This window comes from Kogia breviceps, chromosome 3 (genome assembly GCF_026419965.1).
Source record: "Kogia breviceps isolate mKogBre1 chromosome 3, mKogBre1 haplotype 1, whole genome shotgun sequence".
Taxonomy (NCBI): Eukaryota; Metazoa; Chordata; class Mammalia; order Artiodactyla; family Physeteridae; genus Kogia; species Kogia breviceps.
Genome location: NC_081312.1, coordinates 36217514 through 36232366, shown reverse-complemented (window position 1 = coordinate 36232366; position 14853 = coordinate 36217514). Strand labels below are relative to the sequence as shown.

General features: G+C 36.2%; 1 protein-coding gene and 1 pseudogene across 7 annotated transcripts in view; one reads left to right on the top strand and one right to left on the bottom strand.

The window, feature by feature from the left end:
• The window catches only part of FUT8 (fucosyltransferase 8), a 350097-nt gene that overhangs the window by 184743 nt on the left and 150501 nt on the right, over positions 1 to 14853 (top strand). The gene's annotated exons all lie outside the window — the stretch shown is intronic.
• LOC131753588 (4-hydroxybenzoate polyprenyltransferase, mitochondrial pseudogene) lies at positions 453 to 1640 on the bottom strand (annotated as a pseudogene).

The following is a 14853-nucleotide window of genomic DNA, read 5'->3' as shown; positions in this document are numbered from 1 at the left end:
TGTATGGTAAAATACACTTGTTTTAGCATACATGTCTATGAATTTTGGCAAATCCCTTTTTTTTTTTTTTTTTTGCCTTTAGCAGCCTTTATTTTGCCCTAAAAAAGAGAGTCCATTTTCCTAAAGAGACAGTCATTTAGATGAGACACACATCAAGTTTTTTTCTGAAGTGCCAAAACTCATAAATTCCTGTAAATGCAGATGAGAATTATAACTTAAATACTCCAGGTGATCGCAAATTCTGAAGATTTCCTGGTTTCTGTGATGGGGAAGAATTTGACTAGTACATAGTTGAACTAAAATCCAGGCAAAAATGCTCTAAAACTTCATCTACTGGTTTGTAATTCATTAACATATTGTAAGACTGTTATTCAAATCTAGTTATGTGGTAATAAGACCTGAGAGTATTTTGTAAAAGTTCGTTTTAAAAATCCCCAGATAAACTCAATTTGCTAATTTTCTATTCTATTATCTATATTTTTCTTTGTTTTATCTGTCTCCTTTTCTTTCCACACATTCCCAAGGACAATTACTAAAAAAATTATTAGTCCTGTTGTTGGGTTGGAGGTGAATTTATCCCAACAATCCTCAGGTCTGTGGATGTCCAGAGCATAAATCTGGTGAGCCAGATGGGCTCCTACAGCAGCCAGAGCAGTGTAGTAGGGCACAGTTTGACTGATACTCATTCACACCAGGCTCAGTGCCCCCAGCATCGCCACAGTGAAGCCACTGAGCCACTGCTTGGTATCTTCACAGAACAGTAGTGCCGTGGACTTAAGCCCGATCAGAGCATCATCTCTCTTGTCCTGATGAGCATAGATAGTATCGTATATTAGAGTCCACATAATTCCAGAAAAATAAAGAAGGAGGCAAACAGATGGATCACAGGAGCCCTTGACAGCAGACCATCCAAGTAATGCTCCCCAATTAAAAGTCAGCCCCAAGGCTAATTGAGGCCAGTATGTAATTCTCTTCATTAGCGAGTAGGTGATGACAAGAAGTAGGGATGCTGCTCCAAGAGCTGTACTGTAGTAATTCAGACACAGAAGAACAGCCAGTGCCAACCAAGGTCAACTGTCCCCCAAGAAAAACAAAGGATTGAAAAGTTGAAATGTCTCCAGCAGCTTTTGGGCGACTTGCTGTTCTTATAACCTTTTTATCGTAGTCCTGGTCCCACATGTCATTAATAGTACAGCCTGCTCCACGCATCAGAACAGCTCCAGTGCCAAAGAGGGATAACATGTACCAATCTGGAAAACAACCTGGTTCAGCTGCCAGACCAATGCTCCAAGTACATGGCAGATACAGTAGCCAGGTTCTTTGTACCAGAGTTGTTCCAGGAACTGGGAATACAATGGTGACCAAGTGAGGTCTGATTTCTGTCTTCACGCAGCTATGGGCTTGTCCAACCGCATGAGGCGCAGGTAGGGCTGCAGAGTGTGGGGTGCCGAGTTCGTGATCGCTGCCGCAGGCAGGCGTGGCCCCCGCCCGGCTGAGGGCCGCCAGTCTCTCGCGTGGAGCCCACAGGACGCGTGCGGCAAGGTGAGGGAGCGGCCGCGCGAGCCCCACAGCCACACCTGCGTCCCCGTCCGCAGGCCCCGCACGAGCCCCGCGCCTGCCGCGCCCAGCATGGCGCTCCAGAGAGCCTTGGCAAACCCTTATAGTCATGTAACCAGTACCACCATCAAATTTTAGAAGAATTCTTTCTCCTCCCAGAATTCTGTTGTGCCCTTTTGTAGTTAAATTCTCTTCTAACCTTCTGTCCCTGGCATCCACTGATCTGTTTTCTGTTCTATGTTTGTTTCCTGTTCCAGAATGTTATAAAAATAGAATCATGCAGTAGGTAGCCTTTTGAGTCTGGCTTTTTTCATTTAGCATAATATACTTGTGATTCATCAGTGCTACTTTGTGTATTGGTAGTTCATTTTATTAAAAAAAATTTTTTAAATGATGAGCAGTAAGTATTCCACAGTATGCATGCATCAGTCTTGTTTGTTTTTAAATACATTCACCAGTTGAAAGATGTTATTAGTGTTTCCATTTTTTTGGCAATTATGAACAAAGCTGTTACAGACATTTGCCCTGTAAGTTTTTGTGTGTGAGTTTCTATTTCTCTTGAGTAAATACCTAGGAGTGGAATTGCTGGGTCATATGTAAAGTGCATTTTAACTTTATGTAAGAAGCTGTGCAAAATGTTTTCCAGAGTACCTGTACCATTTTGCATTCCCACCCACAGTGCTTGAGAGTTATAGCTCTCATCTTTGCTAGCACATGCTGTTGTCAGCTATTTTTACTTTATGTTTTAATAGATATGTAGTAGTATCTCATAGTTTCAGTTTGCATTTACGTGATGATTAACGATGGTGAGCATTTTTTTCATGTGCTTATTTGCTATTCATATATCTTCTTTGGTGAAGTATCTATTCAAATTGGTTGCTTATTTTAAAAATTAAGTTATTTGTTTTCTTACTGAAGTTTTTTAAGAAATTGGGGGTTTGGGCTTCCCTGGTGGCGCAGTGGTTGAGAATCTGCCTGCCGATGCAGGAGACACGGGTTCGTGCCCTGGTCCGGGAAGATCCCACATGCCGCGGAGCGACTGAGCCCGTGAGCCATGGCCGCTAGGCCTGTGCGTCCGGAGCCGGTGCTCCGCAACGGGAGAGGCCACAACAGTGAGAGGCCCACATACCGCAAAAAAAAAAAAAAAAAAAAAAAAAAGAAATTGGGGGTTTATATATAACATAAAATGTTTTATATATATGCATATATATCAAATAAAAACATAGTGGCTTAAACCAATAAACATTTATTTGCTCCTGATTATTCAATTTCAGTTGGCCTTAGCTGGGCTGTTTTCCTAATTATGTATGGGGTCACTCATGTGGCTGCAGCCATCTGGTGGCTCCATAGTGGTTGGTCAGTCCAGATGACCTAACACATGTTCAGTGGTTAGCTGGGGCCATCAGCTAGCTGGTTCCCTTCTATCTGGCTACTCTAGCAGGATAGCCCAGGTTTCTTACGCTGTAGTGTTCCAAGAGGGAAAGAGCAGAAACTGCAAGTTCTCTTGAGGCCAAGCATGAGAAGTTGCACAGTGTCACTTCTGCCACATTCTGTTAGTCTTTGCAAGTCAAAGGGATACTCCATTTTCAGGGAATGGAGGTAGGTGCTGCAAAGAATTTGTAGCCGTATTTAACCCACTCTCCTCATCTCTAGAAGCAATGTTGAATAGATGAGGTCAAATCATGGCGGTCTTGAACAGCCAGAGTTTAGTGTAGGCTTGGGTGATAGATAATAGGGAACTGTAATTGGGTTTTCAGCAGAGGAATGATGTAGTGAAAATGGTTGAGGAAGATTTAGATTTTCAGGTGGATTTGGGCCATGTGCTTGACTGGAGTGAAATTAACTGGGAAATACAGTATTAATCTAGACATGAGGTGATGCTGACCTAAATTAATGATTTAATCTGTTGGCTTTGGTACCAAGGTACATCTGCTTATTTTCCCATGTTCCCTTCATGCTTTTATTTTACTTTCCCCAAACATCCCTTTCTTATTTGTTGATTGCCAGCACATTGATTATACACGTAGTAGTCTTTCTTTTAAGAACTTAGAAATCATCACTTTTTAAGCCTGCCACCCTACAGGAATGTCTTTCATGTTTGTTTTGTCTTAACCTTTAATAATGTGAAATTGCTATCAGTTCACAGAATCTTTTCTTTTTAGGATTTGAACCTGCCAATCTTCCTCTCAGAGTTGAAATTTAGCAGAAAACATCTGGAAAATTATTGAACCTTGTTCAGAAACCCCTTGAGCAGTGAACCTCAGTGACAGAAGTCCGAACTGGACAGAACTTGTAACATTTAAAGAGTGCTTAATTGACAGCTTTCCTCTTAACTTAATTCCTTATTCTAGTTCCATTTATTTTGGGGAGCATAATTTTAAAAAATTCAAATGTGACTTTGTGGCCTTTTAATAAGGTTTGTTTGTTTGGTCCAGGAAAGAAAAAATTTCTTCTGGAATTTAGATGTTATCTATAAACTGTAAATTTTACAGACCACAAAGGAAGTATAATTAGCTTACGATTATCTGTTTTTCTGAGCTACGTACTAGTCTCCTCAGTTGGATTAGAGCTGAAGCAAGAATCTTCTGGTGGAAAAATTTGTCTCAGGCAACAAAATTATGAAACACTGACATGGGTAGAAAGGAGACTGGTAGGGTTTTTCACAGGTCATGTCTTACTTCTTCTTTTTGAGAAGCTGGTATTAGAAATTGGAGATGTGTTTGTTCCTGTTAGTTGGTTGGAGGATTTGCTGTAGGCAGTCTTCTCCATAATTGCTCATCTCGCTTATAAAGAGTGTACTGCTTGTATTCCTACAGCAAGTGGATGGGTTGGAGTGTGTAGAGCATCTACCTGTAACCTTCCATTCTTTTTTACTTTTAGTTTTGCAGCCCTGCATCCATTATTCCTTATGCTATCCAGAATATCTGGGCTTCCCTGGTGGCGCAGTGGTTAAGAATCCACCTGCCAATGCAGGGGACATGGGTTCGAGCCCTGGTCCGGGAAGATCCCACATGCCGCAGAGCACGCGCCACAACTACTGAAGGCCACGTGCCTAGAGCCCAAGCTCCACAACAAGAGAAACCATTGCAATGAGAAGCCCGTGCACTGCAATGAAGAGTACCCCCTGCTTGCCGCAAGTAGGGAGGGCCCCGCACAGCAACAAAAGACCCACTGCATCCAGAAAATACATAATAAATAAATAAATTTATTTTTTAAAAAAGAATATCTTATTTTTCCTTATGGAAAATACTCCTTCCCTATGTTAGAATATCTTGGTGAGATTTTTAGCCAAGATTCCTAGCCTTCTCAGTCTGACAATCAGATGCTTTCTCCCTGGAATTTGTATTAACCTTTTCATATATTGCTGTATTAGATATGCTAGTGGATTTTTTTTCCATGTTAACAATACATGTTTACCTGTAATATTTCCTTCTTATAATGTCTTTTGGGTTTTGGTATTAAGTTTATGCAGGAAAATTTTACTCTCTGGAAGGGTTTGTATAAAATTGATATTTGTTCTATTTTAAATCTCTGTTAGAATTTCAGTGATGCTGTCTGGGCCTGCAGTCTTTTTTTTTTTTTTTTGGGCTGCACGGGGTCAGAGCTTGGTTTGGGTAGGGACAGGAGACATGTGGGAAGGCTTTAAATTCTAGATTTGATCTTCTTAATAGAAATTGGACCATTCACATTTTCTATTTTTTCCTGTGTCAGTTTTGGTAAAATGTGTTTTTCAAGAAATGTGTCCATTTTATCAAGATTTTCAAAAGTCACATAAAGTTGTTCATAATTCCTTTTTACTTTTCTTCAGACCTGTAATATCTGTAATACTGTTTCCTTTTTCATTCTTGATATTGTTTATTTGTTTGTGTTTTCTCCTTTTATCTTGCTAAGAGTTTATTGATTTTATTTACTTTTTCAAAGAATCTCTGGTTGTTTTTTTCTCGTGTTATATGTCTGTTTCTATTTTATTGATTTCTACTCTTAGTTTTATAATTATTTTCTTATAGTCTCTGGGTTTCTCTGTTCTTTTTAAAGCTTTTTCAGAAAGAATTTTATATTATTGATATTAAGCATTGCTTTTTTTCTAACATATGCCTGGAGAGCTGTAAATTTCTCTCTAAGCACAGCTTTAGAGAGCACAGTTCCATCTTGCAAGTTCTGACAGTGACCTATTTTAATTGTTATTCAATTAAAACTATTTTCATACTTCTTTTGTGATTTTTTTTTTGTTCTTTAACTCACAGTTAAAGGAGTGTGTTGCTTAATTTCTAAGTGGGACAATTCTGTTATCTTTTTGGCTTTGATTTCTAGTGTGTTCTTCAACCAGATAGAATTATATTCTGTATCATTTCAGTTCTTTGAAATTTTAAATGGCTCAGCAAATGACTTACATTGATGAATGTTTTAAGAGAAATGTGTATTCTGCTCTTGTTGGATATGCTCTTCTACACATGTCATTTAAGTTAGGTTGGTTAACTGTGTTATTAGTATTTTCTAAATTTATATAGAATTATTTTTTTAATCTGCTTGTTCTATCAGCTAACAAGAAAGCCATGTGAAAAATCTCCAACAGTGGTTACAGATCTATTTCTTTTCACCTCTGTCAACTTTTCTTTTTTTTTTTTTTTTTTTTGCGGTACGCGGGCCTCTCACTGTTGCGGCCTCTCCCGTTGCGGAGCACAGGCTCTGCACGCGCAGGCGCAGCGGCCATGGCTCAAGGGCCCAGCCGCTCCGCGGCATGTGGGATCTTCCCGGACCGGGGCACGAACCCATGTCCCCTGAATCGGCAGGCGGACTCTCAACCACTGCGCCACCAGGGAAGCCCTGTCAACTTTTCTTTGATACATCTAAAGCTATTTCATTTGCTACAGGAATATCTTATTTTCTAATGACCTCATTTGTCTTTAATAATACATTTTTAGCTATAAAGTCTAATTTTTTTGGTATCAATATTGATACACTAACTTTCTTTGTGTTGTGTCTGCATGACATTTCTTTCATCTTTTAAATTTTAACCTTCATGTGTTTTTTATTAAATATATTTAAACAGATTTAATTATTTGAAGTGTTTCTTATAAGAATAGGATTGGATTTTGTTACTTTTCTTGTTCAGTCTGTTAATCTCTGTCTTTTTATTCAGTTGTTTTATCCATTTACATTTAATGTAATTACTGGGTATAAGTCTACCACATTGCTATTTTTTCCTCCCTTTTGGTCCCATCTCTTATTTTTTTCTTTGCTGTTTCCTTTTGGATTAAACAGTTTTTTAAATTGTTATTCTGTTTTCTCAATTATAATAGTTTTAGTTATACATTTTTATTCTTTTAATGGTTACCCTAGATACTATCAAATATACCATTTTAATGCAGTCTATCTTAAAGTAATATTTTTATCATTTCTAGAGCAGTGCAAGAATTTTGTCCTACTTAAATCTTTAACACCCCTCCCTCACATCCACTTTTGGTCTTTTTATTGTCATATATTTTAACCCAATGTCTGTTATAAACTGCACATTATGTTATTATAATTTTGATTTAAATTGTCATATTCCTTTATAATTAACTACATATTTATTCTTTTTAATGTTTATTCCTTCTTGCAGTTTAATTCTTCCATGCTGATCATTTCCATTCAGCCTGAAGAATATCCTTTAGTATTTTTGGTAGGCAGATTTGATGGCAATAAACTCTTTTAGATTTACTTTTTCTGAAGACTTTTTTTAAACATTTAGTTTTGAGAGATTTGGCAGTAATTTTTTACCACACTTTTAAATATGTCATTCTGTTGTTTTCTAGCTTTCATAGTTTTTGTTGAGAAGTCAGCAATTTTAATTGAAGTGTATCTTTTTCTTTGGCTACTTTGCATTTTAATTTTTGTCTTTGGTGTTATACAAGTTGACCATGATACACACATATGACTTTATTTGTTTTTATCCAGTTTGAAATTCACTGAGCTTAATTCTGAGGTTTGATGTCTTTTATCAGTTTTAGAAAATCCTTAGCCATTATCTCTTTAAATACTGCTTCTGGACTACTCTTTCTCTTTTCTCCTGGAACTCCACTTACATATATTAGCAGATTTCCTTTTATGGTATCTAATGTGCCTTTTATGTGTCTGTTGCAATGTGATTTGTCTTTGTACTTCATTTTATATATTTTCTTTTGAACTGTATTCCAATTTATTTAATCTGTCTTCTTCTGCATTCATTCTGATGTTAAACACACCCAATACTAATTTTTATATATTTTGATTCTGGAATGTCTAGTACACTTTTTTGGATAATTTCACATTTCTTTGTAAATTCTTTTTTTTTTTTTTTTTTTTTGCAGTATGCGGGCCTCTCACTGTTGTGGTCTCTCCCGTTGTGGAGCGCAGGCTCAGCGGCCATGGCTCACGGGCCTAGCCGCTCCGCAGCATGTGGGATCCTCCCGGACCGGGGCCCAAACCTGCGTCCCCTGCATCAGCAGGCAGACTCTCAACCACTGCACCACCAGGGAAGCCCTGTAAATTCTTTATTTTTCATCTACTTTGTCCATGTTTTTTATAATTTCTTTAAGTAGTTATTCTGATATAACTATTATATTGTCTGCTAATACCTGGATGATATCTGGATCATTTTTGATCAACTTTTATTTTTCTTTTGATTATTGGCCACATTTTTTTGACTCTTTCCATGTCTAGTAATTTTTATTTTTGTCAGATATTGTGACAAAATATTTTGATAAAATATTGTGTAAAAGTAGTGTGGAGGTTACAGAGGTTTCCCTCTGTTAGGGATATATTATCTCTGGGCTTACTATCTCATTCAGTGCAATCAGGGATTGAGCTGGGTCATGGCTGCATTATGGTTTTAGTAAAACTTAGCCCACTTCTGTTTCTTCCCTGTTCCTCAGGCGTAAATCTTCCATTCTTTTGATTAAGAACTTGGTGGATTTCTTTGAAGACTTAAAATACGGTGGAAAATTTAGTCTGCCTTTTAGATGTTTTAGGATTTACTCTTTGGCCTCTTACACTATGTAGCATCTAAATATGGCAAACACTGCATAAAAACACTAGCTATGAGTTTAAGGTAAGTCTCAAACAGAACTTTGTCTTGTAATATCACAAGACTGAGAAATTTTAGTCTGTCTTAAAATTGCTCTCTAGTCTCCCTGGGAGCCCCAGAATTAAGCTAATATACCATGGATAAAACTGGTTATGTGTTTAGTGCCCCTGTAGTTTCCAAATTGTTAAAACCTTTTGTGGGATCCAAGCCTGTGCCTCACATCTTACCTAGAATCAGGAAGTGCTCCCTAAGTAAGAACATGGCTAGTTATAGAATGCTGTCCTCTGGACTTTTGATTAATCCTGCACTTAATATACCTCTCTAATGCCTTTAAAATGGGTTATATTTTCCAGTTATTTTCTTTTTTTTTTTTTTGATTGTTGTCATTATTACAGCAAGAGTAGGGTTTGCCATTACATACTACATTCTACCTGAAACCAAAACTACCTGGTTTGAAAATGGTTTGAGTTATCCCAATACTGCTGCTGTAAAGAGATTCCCATTAGTTCCTGTACCTATGTCCCTGAAGCTGTTCTGGTTCTTGCCCATTTTAAGACCTGGTTCTTCAGGTTTTCCTTGGATTTGTTTTTAACTTTCTCTCCCATTGTATCCCCAGGTGTGTGGTAAAGGAAAGGAGGAGTTTGGGTGGATTGGAAGTTTTTAACTATCAGAGTAATCTCTGCTTCATTGCCCAATATAGTGAATCTCTTAGGAGAAAGAGATCAAGATGAGATCTAGATAGATTGAGCTTGATGTGCTTGCTGAACCTATCCAGTAGAACGTTAGAAAGTTAATCTAGAAATCAAGGAAAAGGCCAGGATGAGAGAGGAAGATACCTTTGGAAATCATCCATATGGAAGTAATTGCCAGAAAATGTGTTACACAAGGTAGAAGTTCCTCCATTCATTTCAGGTGACCCACAGTAATCATGGGTTTAGAGAGGAGGAAGTGTGGGAATAGCATTAACATACTTTTATTTGTAGAGTCAGCAACAACCTCACATGACAAGAAATTTTTCAACCACTGCACCTGTTTCATGGATATAGCAATTGGTTATGTGGCACAGAACCATAGGACCACATATATTTTTCCACACGATTATCATTACTAGCTTTTATGGGGACAGAACATTAGTAGAAGAATAGCACATTGAAGATGCCATGTTGTTTTCATCAACATTTATTATGTTCTCTTAATTTTCTTCTTCATACCCAGGGTTTTGATGTGTATTTCATTGGCTGTTTAATTGCAGTGGGAAATGATTCAAAGCCAAGATGTTAGCTTCTGCTTTTACTCCCAGCTTCTTGATTGTTCTAACAACAACAACATTAGTAGCAGGAACAGCAAGACAGCAAAATAATAATAGCTGTTACTGTGTATTAGGCCATATTATAAGCAGTTTATCTCAACCCCTACAACAGGCTTATGACTTAAATACTCACATTATCCTCATTTTATAGATGTAGACAATGAAGCACAGTTAAGTAGTTTGCTGAAATTATATAATTGTAAAAGGTACATCTGGAGTTCAGATCCAGACACTGACTCCCTACTCCAAATTCCTTTTTTTTTAAAATTTCTTTTTAAAAAATATTTTTATTGAAATATAGTTGATTTACAATGCTACATTGGTTTCAGGTGTACAGCTAAGTGATTCAGTTATACATATATATATACAAATATATATATTCTTTTTTTTTACATTCTCTTCCATTCAGGTTATTACAAGATAGTGGGTATAGTTCCCTGTGCTATATTTTGCATATAGTATAGTGTGCATATTTTAATCCCAAACTCCTAATTTATCCCTCCATAATCCAAATTTGTAATCACATTACTATGGTGCCTGTAAAAGTAACTGCTATGCCAGAATAAAAGTGCCACAATCCTTTTTGTCCTAATATTCTTTGCTTGTTGTGTGTTGGGGGGGGGCCAGAAGGCTAGAACATAGACCATAATATTTCTGTCAGGTTCCCTTCCTCCCCATTAACCATTGAACTGACTTCAGAATAAGGAAAATTATCAAAGATAAAGAAGAAGCATTTCATAATGATCAAGGAGTTCTCCAAGAAAACAACCAATTCGTAGCATGTATGCACCTAGCAACGGAGCATCAAATACGTGAGGCAAAATATGTAAGGCAAGGACAAATATATAAATCCACTATTTTACCTAGAGACTTTAACATCCCTCTTTCAGTGATAGATAGATCAAGCAGGCAGAAAATCAGTAAGGGTATAACTGAGCTGAACAGCATTTTCTCAATCAATTTAACCTAATTGACATTTATAGAATATTCAAAAACAACAGAATACACATCTACCATTGAAAACCCTCCTATTCTGATGTGCTCTCTGCCTGGATAGGAGTATTTCCTTTATAATTTCCTGTAGCTTGTCTTGACATATTGAACAGGGAAGTCTGTGTATTTAGAGAGGGGGCAGGGAAGAGGATTGGACTGTGGACATTTTTTCTTATTTATAGAGTCAGCTGGAGGTCCATTCTGTAGAGAAAAATTCCTTTTCCTCTTCATTCTAAGCTCTGCCCACTTCTTATTTCCAACAAAGATGGTTTAATAAAAGCCAGCTTTGTGGAATATAGGGTAAGATCATGCTTTCTGCTTAGGAATTATAATCGCTTTCCTCATTTGCATCAGTACACTCATATATAATGTCAGAATCACCACCAATCAGAGAAAATTAGAGTAAATTAACTTTCAGTATTTGGAAAAAAAAATACAGTGTAAGATTTCTGGAGCTGTTTACATGATTTTGAAGAGCAAATGGAGTCAAGTAGAATTACTTTAGTTCTTAAATCAAAAAATGTAGGCCACTAATATTATAAACAGGAAGGAAATGGCAAAGCTTAGTGAAAGGCACTGGATAAATTGTGGAGTAAAAAGGGGAGTCATGTTTGATGATTTGTTCTTTAGTTTATTTTAGGTTCCTTAGAACTAATTTTAAAACAAAATGCATCGAATTATTTATATCTAACCTGTTAAACAGGTATATTATCAATTGTAGTACAACAGATTACCACAAACAGTGGTAAAAAACAATACACACTTATTATCTCACAGTTTCTCTGGATCAGGAATCCATGCACAGCTTAGCTGGTACCTCTGATTTGGGGTCTCTCACAAGGCTGCAGAAGGTGTTGGTTAGGTCTGGGGTTTCATCTCAAGGCACAACTGGGTGAGATGAAAGGAGCATGGGTTTCTCAGATTTGGGTTTGGATCCCAAGTCTACCACTTACTAACTTAATGATCTTTAAAAAGTCACTTAATCTTCCTGACCCTCAGTTTTTTCACCTGTGAAATGGTAGTAATAATCTCTATTTTGCAGTGTTGTTAAGTTTTAAATGATATTTAAAAGCATATCTAGAAGAACTCCTATCTATTAGTATTTCATCAATAAATAGCTTTTTAGCTAATGGTAGTTGACAATTTAAAAAGCACATGACCTTACAAACGTTCATAGAACTCAGAATACTTGTTTTTATTTTTTAATAGAAAAAATTATCTTATATCAATTAGCATAACAGAGTAGATTTCATGAAATGTACATATTCTTCAGAGTGACCATTTACCCCGAAAAAATCAGTTAACCTTTTTGGGACTAGCATCTGAAACTAGAGAAAGTTGATAGGGATAGATGATCACATTCAATAAATTTGTAAGTCTTTACAGAGACAAAATAGTTGAATCATATACTAGGTTATAAAGGAGTATAGAATAGGCTTTGTTACTTAGAATTTTGGCTCTCCTGACTGAATTATATGATTTTTTTAAAACGATTGGTGCTTTTATATATGGGAATTATAGTTGCCCATTGTGAACTTTATTTAAAATATAGGAATTTTAATTATTTATTATAACTACTCAGAAAGGCCTCTAGGGAAGAATGCACCATTCTTTAAGAAAGGTGTCACGTGAATAATAATATTAAAATCTTAAATAACTAAATTGAAAAATTTTAAACTTGGTGTTTGAATTTTCTCTTCCACATATAAATGTCATATAGGCAAAGTGAGTATGCATTAAATATTTTATAATGTGTGAATATTTGAGTTTAGGGGCTTGATTAAACATTTTTTTACCACTTATTCTTTATTCTTTTATTCTAGTATTACTGAGCTGACTATGGTTCCAGACACTTATTAATAATGGAAGATAAATAGTAACAGGAAATATGGCCATAGTGATTCATCAATTTCAGTGTCACTTTATTTACACATGACACATAATCTATTACTGTGTACAAAAAAAAAACCTTCACTGGGCTATTTCTCACATTTCTTTTAGGTGAACTTTTATTTCACTGGGAAGATTTTTTGTTTGTTTTAAAATATTTTTGAGATGTCATATTGACATTTATAATTCATTTAGGTAAAATCATGAAACAGTCGTTGTTTAGCTTGATCAGTATTCTAGACAATGCTGTCTGAAAACAAATATTAAAAGACTCTATATAAATATAAAAAGACTCTAACTCAATAAATTAGAGTTAGCTTATGAATTACAATGGCTAGAAGGAGGTATAGTATAAAATAGCACACTGTGCTTTTCTTGTTGGTTCAAATAAATTAAGTTTGATTTTAATACAATCCTTTTCTTTTAAAATGTATGCAAAAGCTGTTGCTTGGCAGAGATATTTTATGTCAGAAATGCATAAGAGTATGATGTTTGGAGTAATAAATATGGAATACTTATCTGCAAATAGAGACAAAAGGGACACTCAAAAGTATAGTTTAATGTTAATTCTCATTTATATTCAGTAGCACTTCAAAAATATTATCTCTTACCATATGATATGTACAAAAGCTAAAACGATTTAGTCATTTTTCTGTAAGTCAATGGCAGAAGTTAAAAATAGACTCTTCCAAGGAATTATGAAGTTGTATCTAATTTTCAGTACACTGCCTATGCTGTCATTTTTTTATACCCACTCAAGTTCCTCTTCTGTTAAATATTATCTCAGGACAATATGTTTTACTAGCCTACAGATAATGACAAACTATCCTAGTTATTATTACAGTTATCCTTGGTAATTGTTAAATGTGATCAGAGGCTTCCACATATCAGTATTAGAAATGGCCACTTGAATCATTACATCTTTAAGTTATACAGATGCACCTGTGTAAGCTATGGGGACTACGTTTCATATTTATTGAGCTTAACTGCAGTAATAGCTTATAATCTGTATAAATAAATACAAGTAGCACATTTGACACAGCAGTTTACTTTGATCAGTACTACAGTGTTTCATGTGGGTCATAGAATCTGTGGGAAGAAACCACATACTGTAAGTTTAAGTTCTAAATTTATTTGGTCAACCATACATAAATTTCTTGGAAGTGGTGTGACCATATGGAGTAGAAATAGATGTAATACATCTAAATGTAGCTTCCTATGGCCCTTTAGATGGAGTCATAAACTGCTTGTGTAGTTGTCCACACAAGGTAATATCTTGACAGATCTGAGTTCATTTCTTACTATGCCATAATAATCCTTTTATATTTGGGCCCAGCATCACCTTTTTGGAAGAGTGTATACAAACAATATGTGCATTTCCATTTAAGGGGATGCGTACAAACTGTGGGATCTATTAGTTCTTGAGCCACACCTAACATCAGCAAAACCTTATGCTGATCCTTGAGAAGAAAGCAAAAGTCTTTTCAGTGTATCTCAATAATAAATATGCCTCTGGCTTCCTAGCATTATGAAGAGTACATTTCTCCATAATACTGATGGTACTGTGTACTATGCATATACATGGGTGCACATGCACACATACACGCATGTGCATGAGTGCACAGGAGATTGATGCAAACCAACCAAGTCATTATTATTTGATTTTTTGATAGTTATTGGTAGCTTCCAAAAACTAGAGGTCAGTGAGGAAGATAGGCCTCTCCCCCATAATTTTGCTAACATTTAATATGTTACAGTGAAGGCAAGACTCAGATTCAATTCTGCCACACACTTAGTAAGCAGGTGCAAAAACAGTCACACAGTCTGTTGTGTAACTTTGTCAAAGTCCGTGCTTTCAGTCTTTTTAGTTGTTCTTGAAGTATCTTTTGTGAAAGGTTCTCTTGAGGCAGTTTGGACATTATTCTAATAACAGGTTTTGGTATACCTTCTGTTCAGGTGTCAGAGAATGTCTGAATGAGCCCCTGGACACCATATGGGTTTGAAACCTAGGCCTAAGGTGTCATTCGAAAGATTGTAGTCTACCGGATTTACTACATTC